Source organism: Rutidosis leptorrhynchoides, chromosome 5, assembly GCF_046630445.1.
Source record: "Rutidosis leptorrhynchoides isolate AG116_Rl617_1_P2 chromosome 5, CSIRO_AGI_Rlap_v1, whole genome shotgun sequence".
NCBI classification, from domain to species: domain Eukaryota; kingdom Viridiplantae; phylum Streptophyta; class Magnoliopsida; order Asterales; family Asteraceae; genus Rutidosis; species Rutidosis leptorrhynchoides.
Window position 1 is genome coordinate 139233190 of NC_092337.1, and position 9466 is coordinate 139242655.

Genomic DNA, 9466 nt, shown 5'->3' on the forward strand with positions numbered 1-9466 from the left:
CGTTTTGAAGCTGTGTATAATACGGGTAAGAATACGACTAGAATTCTTGATGAAAGAAAAGAATGGGAAAGTAACTGTAACCATTTTCGTTAAGTATGAGTGTTTTGATATATGTCTTGAAGTCTTCCAAAAGTATTTTAATACATCTAAATACACTACATGTATATACATTTTAACGGAGTCGTTAAGTCATCGTTAGTCGTTACATGTAAGTGTTGTTTTGAAACCTTTAAGTTAACGATCTCAATTAATGTTGTTAACCCATTGTTTATTATATCTAATGAGATGTTAAATTATTATATTATCATGATATTATGATATATTAATATATCTTAATATGATATATATACATTTAAATGTCGTTACAACGATAATCGTTACATATATGTCTCGTTTCGAAATCCTTAAGTTAGTAGTCTTGTTTATATGTATATAACTCATTGTTAATATACTTGTGGAGATAATTACTTATCATAATCTCATGTTAACCATATGTATATCCATATATATATATCGTCAAGTCGTTTTTACAAGTTTTAACGTTCGTGAATCGCCGGTCAACTTGGGTGGTCAATTGTCTATATGAAACATATTTCAATTAATCAAGTCTTAACAAGTTTGATTGCTTAACATGTTGGAAACATTTAATCATGTAAATATCAATCTCAATTAATATATATAAACATGGAAAAGTTCGGGTCACTACAGTACCTACCCGTTAAATAAATTTCGTCCCGAAATTTTAAGCTGTTGAAGGTGTTGACGAATCTTCTGGAAATAGATGCGGGTATTTCTTCTTCATCTGATCTTCACGCTCCCAGGTGAACTCGGGTCCTCTACGAGCATTCCATCGAACCTTAACAATTGGTATCTTGTTTTGCTTAAGTCTTTTAACCTCACGATCCATTATTTCGACGGGTTCTTCGATGAATTGGAGTTTTTCATTGATTTGGATTTCATCTAACGGAATAGTGAGATCTTCTTTAGCAAAACATTTCTTCAAATTTGAGACGTGGAAAGTGTTATGTACAGCCGCGAGTTGTTGAGGTAACTCAAGTCGGTAAGCTACTGGTCCGACACGATCAATAATCTTGAATGGTCCAATATACCTTGGATTTAATTTCCCTCGTTTACCAAATCGAACAACGCCTTTCCAAGGTGCAACTTTAAGCATGACCATCTCTCCAATTTCAAATTCTATATCTTTTCTTTTAATGTCAGCGTAGCTCTTTTGTCGACTTTGGGCGGTTTTCAACCGTTGTTGAATTTGGATGATCTTCTCGGTAGTTTCTTGTATAATCTCCGGACCCGTAATCTGTCTATCCCCCACTTCACTCCAACAAATCGGAGACCTGCACTTTCTACCGTAAAGTGCTTCAAACGGCGCCATCTCAATGCTTGAATGGTAGCTGTTGTTGTAGGAAAATTCTGCTAACGGTAGATGTCGATCCCAACTGTTTCCGAAATCAATAACACATGCTCGTAGCATGTCTTCAAGCGTTTGTATCGTCCTTTCGCTCTGCCCATCAGTTTGTGGATGATAGGCAGTACTCATGTCTAGACGAGTTCCTAATGCTTGCTGTAATGTCTGCCAGAATCTTGAAATAAATCTGCCATCCCTATCAGAGATAATAGAGATTGGTATTCCATGTCTGGAGACGACTTCCTTCAAATACAGTCGTGCTAACTTCTCCATCTTGTCATCTTCTCTTATTGGCAGAAAGTGTGCTGATTTGGTGAGACGATCAACTATTACCCAAATAGTATCAAAACCACTTGCAGTCCTTGGCAATTTAGTGATGAAATCCATGGTAATGTTTTCCCATTTCCATTCTGGGATTTCGGGTTGTTGAAGTAGACCTGATGGTTTCTGATGCTCAGCTTTGACCTTAGAACACGTCAAACATTCTCCTACATATTTAGCAACATCGGCTTTCATACCCGGCCACCAAAAATGTTTCTTGAGATCCTTGTACATCTTCCCCGTTCCAGGATGTATTGAGTATCTGGTTTTATGAGCTTCTCTAAGTACCATTTCTCTCATATCTCCAAATCTTGGTACCCAAATCCTTTCAGCCCTATACCGGGTTCCGTCTTCCCGAATATTAAGATGCTTCTCCGATCCTTTGGGTATTTCATCCTTTAAATTTCCTTCTTTTAAAACTCCTTGTTGCGCCTCCTTTATTTGAGTAGTAAGGTTATTATGAATCATTATATTCATAGATTTTACTCGAATGGGTTCTCTGTCCTTCCTGCTCAAGGCATCGGCTACCACATTTGCCTTTCCCGGGTGGTAACGAATCTCAAAGTCGTAATCATTCAATAATTCAATCCACCTACGCTGCCTCATATTTAGTTGTTTATGATTAAATATGTGTTGAAGACTTTTGTGGTCGGTATATATAATACTTTTGACCCCATATAAGTAGTGCCTCCAAGTCTTTAATGCAAAAACAACCGCGCCTAATTCCAAATCATGCGTCGTATAATTTTGTTCGTGAATCTTCAATTGTCTAGACGCATAAGCAATCACCTTCGTTCGTTGCATTAATACACAACCGAGACCTTGCTTTGATGCGTCACAATAAATCACAAAATCATCATTCCCTTCAGGCAATGACAATATAGGTGCCGTAGTTAGCTTTTTCTTCAATAACTGAAACGCTTTCTCTTGTTCATCATTCCATTCAAATTTCTTCCCTTTATGCGTTAATGCAGTCAAGGGTTTTGCTATTCTGGAAAAGTCTTGGATGAACCTTCTGTAGTAACCAGCTAGTCCTAAAAACTGGCGTATGTGTTTCGGAGTTTTCGGGGTTTCCCACTTTTCAACAGTTTCTATCTTTGCCGGATCCACCTTAATACCTTCTTTGTTCACTATGTGACCGAGGAATTGAACTTCTTCCAACCAAAATGCACACTTTGAAAACTTAGCGTACAATTCTTCCTTCCTCAATACTTCTAACACCTTTCTCAAATGTTCACCGTGTTCTTGGTCATTCTTTGAGTAAATAAGTATGTCATCAATGAAAACAATGACAAACTTGTCAAGGTATGGTCCACACACTCGGTTCATAAGGTCCATGAACACAGCTGGTGCATTAGTTAAACCAAACGGCATGACCATAAACTCGTAATGACCGTAACGTGTTCTGAAAGCAGTCTTTGGAATATCATCTTCTTTCACCCGCATTTGATGATACCCGGAACGTAAGTCAATCTTTGAATAAACAGACGAGCCTTGTAGTTGATCAAATAAGTCGTCGATTCTCGGTAGTGGGTAGCGGTTCTTGATGGTAAGTTTGTTCAACTCTCGGTAGTCGATACATAACCTGAATGTACCATCTTTCTTCTTGACAAACAAAACAGGAGCTCCCCACGGTGATGTGCTTGGTCGAATGAAACCACGCTCTAAAAGTTCTTGTAATTGGCTTTGCAGTTCTTTCATCTCGCTGGGTGCGAGTCTGTAAGGAGCACGAGCTATTGGTGCAGCTCCTGGTACAAGATCTATTTGAAATTCAACGGATCGCTGTGGGGGTAATCCCGGTAATTCTTTCGGAAATACATCGGGAAATTCTTTTGCAATGGGAACATCATTGATGCTCTTTTCTTCAGTTTGTACTTTCTCGACGTGTGCTAGAACAGCATAGCAACCTTTTCTTATTAGTTTTTGTGCCTTCAAATTACTAATAAGATGTAGCTTCGTGTTGCCCTTTTCTCCGTACACCATTAAGGGTTTTCCTTTTTCTCGTATAATGCGAATTGCATTTTTGTAACAAACGATCTCCGCTTTCACTTCTTTCAACCAGTCCATACCGATTATCACATCAAAACTCCCTAACTCTACTGGTATCAAATCAATCTTAAATGTTTCGCTAACCAGTTTAATTTCTCGATTCCGACATATATTATCTGCTGAAATTAATTTACCATTTGCTAATTCGAGTAAAAATTTACTATCCAAAGGCGTCAATGGACAACTTAATTTAGCACAAAAATCTCTACTCATATAGCTTCTATCCGCACCCGAATCAAATAAAACGTAAGCAGATTTATTGTCAATAAGAAACGTACCCGTAACAAGCTCCGGGTCTTCCTGTGCCTCTGCCGCATTAATATTGAAAACTCTTCCACGGCCTTGTCCATTCGTGTTCTCCTGGTTCGGGCAATTTCTAATAATGTGGCCTGGTTTTCCACATTTATAACAAACTACATTGGCATAACTTGCTCCGACACTACTTGCTCCGCCACCACTCGTTCCGACACCATTTGTTCCTTTCGTTCTATTAACCCCTGGTCCGTAGACCTCACACTTCGCCGCGCTATGACCATTTCTTTTACACTTGTTGCAAAATTTGGTGCAGAACCCCGAGTGATTCTTTTCACACCTTTGGCATAGCTGCTTCTGATTGTTGTTGTTGTTGCGGTTATTATTGTTATTGGGATGATTGTTGTAGTTGCTGTTGTTTTTGTTGTTGTTGTTGTTGTTGTTGTTGGGCCGTTTGTTGTAGTTGCGATTGATGTTGCGATTGTTGGGATAATTGTTGCGATTATTGTTGTAATTACTGTTGTTGTTGTATTGGTGATTCTTATCACCGTTTTCCTCCCACTTTCTTTTGACTTGCTTCACATTGGCCTCTTCAGCAGTCTGTTCTTTAATTCTTTCTTCAATCTGGTTCACTAGTTTGTGAGCCATTCTACATGCCTGTTGTATGGAGGCGGGCTCGTGTGAACTTATATCTTCTTGGATTCTTTCCGGTAATCCTTTCACAAACGCGTCGATCTTCTCTTCCTCATCTTCGAATGCTCCCGGACACAATAGGCACAATTCTGTGAATCGTCTTTCGTACGTGGTAATATCAAATCCTTGGGTTCGTAACCCTCTAAGTTCTGTCTTGAGCTTATTGACCTCGGTTCTGGGACGGTACTTCTCGTTCATCAAGTGCTTGAATGCTGACCACGGTAGTGCGTACGCATCGTCTTGTCCCACTTGCTCTAGATAGGTATTCCACCATGTTAACGCAGAACCTGTAAAGGTATGCGTAGCGTACTTCACTTTGTCCTCTTCAGTACACTTACTTATGGCAAACACCGATTCGACCTTCTCGGTCCACCGTTTCAATCCGATCGGTCCTTCGGTTCCATCAAATTCCAAAGGTTTGCAGGCAGTGAATTCTTTGTAGGTGCATCCTACACGATTTCCTGTACTGCCAGATCCAAGGTTATTGTTGGTATATAGCGCAGCCTGTACTGCGGCTATGTTTGAAGCTAGAAAAGTACGGAATTCCTCTTCATTCATATTCACGGTGTGTCGAGTAGTCGGTGCCATTTCCTTCAAAATAGTCAAATGGAACAAGTTAATCATACAGAATATTAAGAGTAGTTAATAGTATTTTGTAGCATAATATGAACTCATTTATAAAAGCTTTTTCTTCATATTAGCGTTTTATAAGTTTAAATTCGGGTAGTACCTACCCGTTAAGTTCATACTTAGTAGCTAATATACAATTCAACTACTACAATTCTATATGAAAAACTGATTATAATAATATTTCGCGTTCAAACTTTTACACAATATTTTACAAACTTACAATACCGCTTATTTTACATATAGCATGAAATATAACACACAATAAATTTGATACAAGATGGTTGTGAAGATAATTCTAGCTAGTACACAAGTCGTTCAGCAAAGGCAATAAAGACACGTAATTCATACGTCCAGAAACAAGTCATGCATTCTGGTTTTACTAGGATTACTTCCCATCCTTGGTCTTGTGGAACATAACCGTTATGGCCGTTGATAAGACAGCGTGTTGTAACGTCGTCAAAGGGACGAGGGTTACGTAATGACCAACAGTCTCGTAATAACCTAAAAACCTCATTTCTTACCCCAATTACCGACTCCGTCACTTGAGGGAACGTTTTGTTTAATAGTTGTAGCCCGATGTTCTTGTTCTCACTTTGGTGAGAAGCGAACATTACTAACCCGTAAGCATAACATGCTTCTTTATGTTGCATGTTAGCCGCTTTTTCTAAATCACGAAGTCCTATATTTGGATATACTGAGTCAAAATAATTTCTTAACCCGTTGCGTAAAATAGCATTTGGGTTCCCCGCAATATATGCGTCAAAGTAAACACATCGTAACTTATGGATTTCCCAATGTGATATCCCCCATCTTCCGAACGAAAGCCTTTTATAAACCAAATCATTCTTGGAACGTTCTTCGAATGTCTTACAAACTGATCTCGCCTTAAATAGTTGTGCCGAGGAATTCTGACCGACTCTAGACAAGATTTCATCAATCATGTCTCCGGGTAGGTCTCTTAAAATATTGGGTTGTCTATCCATTTTGTGTTTTTATACTGTAAAATAGACAAGAGTTAGATTCATAAAAAAAATACTTATTAATACAAGCAATTTTTACATATATCATAAAGCATAAGCACACTATATTACATATATTACACCACACGAATACAACTTTCTTATTCCGACTCGCTTGTTTCTTCTTCTTCGGTTTTGGTTCGTTTTGCCAAGTTTCTAGGGATATATGATGTTCCCCTAATACGAGCCGTAATTTTCCACATTGGTTTAGAAAAACCTGGTGGTTTAGAGGTTCCCGGGTCATTGTTACAACTTAAGGACTTTGGGGGTTGACGATACATATAAAGTTCATCGGGGTTGGAATTAGATTTCTCTATTTTTATGCCCTTTCCCTTATTATTTTCTTTTGCCTTTTTAAATTCAGTTGGGGTAATTTCTATAACATCATCGGAATTCTCGTCGGAATCCGATTCATCGGAGAATTGGTAATCCTCCCAATATTTTGCTTCCTTGGCGGAAACACCATTGACCATAATTAACTTTGGTCGGTTGGTTGAGGATTTTCTTTTACTTAACCGTTTTATTATTTCCCCCACCGGTTCTATTTCTTCATCCGGTTCCGATTCTTCTTCCGGTTCCGATTCTTCTTCCGGTTCCGACTCTTCTTCCGGTTCCTCTTCGGGAACTTGTGAATCAGTCCACAAATCATTCCAATTTACATTTGACTCTTCATTATTATTAGGTGAGTCAATGGGACTTGTTCTAGAGGTAGACATCTATCACATAATATCAAACACGTTAAGAGATTAATATATCACATAATATTCATATGTTAAAAATATATAGTTTCTAACAAAAATGTTAAGCAATCATTTTTAAAGAAAACACGGTCGAAGTCCAGACTCACTAATGCATCCTAACAAACTCGATAAGACACACTAATGAAAAATTCTGGTTCTCTAAGACCAACGCTCGGATACCAACTGAAATGTCCCGTTCTTATTGATTAAAAACGTTCCATATTAATTGATTTCGTTGCGAGGTTTTGACCTCTATATGAGACGTTTTTCAAAGACTGCATTCATTTTAAAACAAACCATAACCTTTATTTCATCAATAAAGGTTTAAAAAGCTTTACGTAGATTATCAAATAATGATAATCTAAAATATCCTGTTTACACACGACCATTACATAATGGTTTACAATACAAATATGTTACAACAAAATAAGTTTCTTGAATGCAGTTTTTACACAATATCATACAAGCATGGACTCCAAATCTCGTCCTTATTTAAGTATGCTACAGCGGAAGCTCTTAATAATCACCTGAGAATAAACATGCTTAAAACGTCAACAAAAATGTTGGTGAGTTATAGGTTTAACCTATATATATCAAATCATAATAATAGACCACAAGATTTCATATTTCAATACACATCCCATACATAGAGATAAAAATCATTCATATGGTGAACACCTGGTAACCGACATTAACAAGATGCATATATAAGAATATCCCCATCATTCCGGGACACCCTTCGGATATGATATAAATTTCGAAGTACTAAAGCATCCGGTACTTTGGATGGGGTTTGTTAAGCCCAATAGATCTATCTTTAGGATTCGCGTCAATTAGGGTGTCTGTTCCCTAATTCTTAGATTACCAGACTTAATAAAAAGGGGCATATTCGATTTCGATAATTCAACCATAGAATGTAGTTTCACGTACTTGTGTCTATTTTGTAAATCATTTATAAAACCTGCATGTATTCTCATCCCAAAAATATTAGATTTTAAAAGTGGGACTATAACTCACTTTCACAGATTTTTACTTCGTCGAGAAGTAAGACTTGGCCACTGTTGATTCACGAACCTATAACAATATATACATATATATTAAAGTATGTTCAAAATATATTTACAACACTTTTAATATATTTTGATGTTTTAAGTTTATTAAGTCAGCTGTCCTCGTTAGTAACCTACAACTAGTTGTCCACAGTTAGATGTACAGAAATAAATCAATAAATATTATCTTGAATCAATCCACGACCCAGTGTATACGTATCTCAGTATTGATCACAACTCAAACTATATATATTTTGGAATCAACCTCAACCCTGTATAGCTAACTCCAACATTCACATATAGAGTGTCTATGGTTGTTCCGAAATATATATAGATGTGTCGACATGATAGGTCGAAACATTGTATACGTGTCTATGGTATCTCAAGATTACATAATATACAATACAAGTTGATTAAGTTATGGTTGGAATAGATTTGTTACCAATTTTCACGTAGCTAAAATGATAAAAATTATCCAATCTTGTTTTACCCATAACTTCTTCATTTTAAATCCGTTTTAAATGAATCAAATTTCTATGGTTTCATATTGAACTCTATTTTATGAATCTAAACAGAAAAAGTATAGGTTTATAGTCGGAAAAATAAGTTACAAGTTGTTTTTGTAAAGGTAGTCATTTCAGTCGAAAGAACGACGTCTAGATGACCATTTTAGAAAACATACTTCCACTTTGAGTTTAACCATAATTTTTGGATATAGTTTCATGTTCATAATAAAAATCATTTTCTCAGAATAACAACTTTTAAATCAAAGTTTATCATAGTTTTTAATTAACTAACCCAAAACAGCCCGCGGTGTTACTACGACGGCGTAAATCCGGTTTTACGGTATTTTTCGTGTTTCCAGGTTTTAAATCATTAAGTTAGCATATCATATAGATATAGAACATGTGTTTAGTTAATTTTAAAAGTCAAGTTAGAAGGATTAACTTTTGTTTGCGAACAAGTTTAGAATTAACTAAACTATGTTCTAGTGATTACGAGTTTAAACCTTCGAATAAGATAGTTTTATATATATGAATCGAATGATGTTATGAACATCATTACTACCTCAAGTTTAGTAGATAAACCTACTGGAAGTGACAAGAAATGATCTAGCTTCAAAGGATCTTGGATGGCTTGAAAGTTCTTGAAGTAGGATCATGACACAAAAACAAGTTCAAGTAAGATTTTTGCTCGAATTAAGATAGTTTATAGTTATAGAAATTGAATCAAAGTTTGAATATGAATATTACCTTGAATAAGAAAGATAACCTACTGTATATAACAAAG